Genomic DNA, 987 nt, shown 5'->3' with positions numbered 1-987 from the left:
TATAGGATGAGATACTTGCAAATCAAGTTAGGTTTTTTTGTTTTCTTCAAAAACAAGTAAAACTCGTAAAAGGAATTTCCCACAAATAAAACTCTTAAAAAATAATTTTGGAATTAAATTCCTAAAGAAAAAATTCTCCAAAAAGTAAATCCGAATAGGAAAGGGACTTGGTGCATGGTATACGCGTATATCGCATGGGTCAAAATATGTATTTTTGACCACCCGCTCCACCCACGTTTTACAATTCATACATAAGTGTATGATTATATAGTGGAGCTCCTCTTTAGTTTTCCACAATGTGGGACTAAAGGTTCCACTTCATTCACCCAAAAATGAGTGAGTATCCTTAGACCCTTAGGTCATTAGATCAAACCATACCAAGACCATAAAATCTTTTTAATTAAAACTCATTTTCTCCAACACAACAATCAAAATATTGAAGACCATACCAAGTTCTTGCGAATGCATCTTCTGCCTTCTGGCATTATGATATGTACCAAATACTGTGTAAAGTATTTCACTCGTAGGGCAGATCTTAGTTGCACGACAAATTTAAGGTCGAAGTAGCACACTTGTATAAAAGCAGTACTCCATCGGTTTTTTAAAAAGAGTACTAAAATGAAACCGGATTTTGTTTTAGTTCGGGTTATGGGTAGCTTAGTATCCGAACTGGAACCGACCAGCTGACAGGCCCTAGTTCATACCGCTCTGAGTCTTTTGACTCTATGAACAAAAGGACACAACCCCAGTGGCCAGTCCCCACACCCACACTCACACTCAACACTCAACAGTACCCATTTCTTGAAAGTTGAGGTCCAAATACTCATTCTCTCTAATCGTCCGGTTACCCATTCTTAAACCTAAATCCCTAATTCGAAGTGACAATCATACATCTGTTTCTCAATTTCTCACGAGGGTTTTGGGAAAAACCTTATACAATTAGAACGGTAGAGCCGTAGAGGTATAATTTTTTCCTTTTTTTTTTTT

General features: G+C 37.0%; 1 protein-coding gene across 1 annotated transcript in view; it reads left to right on the top strand.

Moving 5' to 3' along the window:
• The first annotated feature begins 776 nt into the window (after positions 1-776).
• Positions 777-987, top strand: part of LOC113353206 (F-box/LRR-repeat protein At4g14096-like) — a 2,814-nt gene continuing 2,603 nt past the window's right edge. The window contains exon 1 of the mRNA XM_026596892.1: positions 777-961. The gene's annotated coding sequence lies outside the window, so the exon portion shown is untranslated. The remainder of the gene's footprint in view (positions 962-987) is intronic.

Source organism: Papaver somniferum, chromosome 2, assembly GCF_003573695.1.
Source record: "Papaver somniferum cultivar HN1 chromosome 2, ASM357369v1, whole genome shotgun sequence".
Classification (NCBI taxonomy): domain Eukaryota; kingdom Viridiplantae; phylum Streptophyta; class Magnoliopsida; order Ranunculales; family Papaveraceae; genus Papaver; species Papaver somniferum.
The sequence above is the reverse complement of the archived record's forward strand: the minus strand, read 5'-3'. Positions and strand labels throughout refer to the sequence as shown.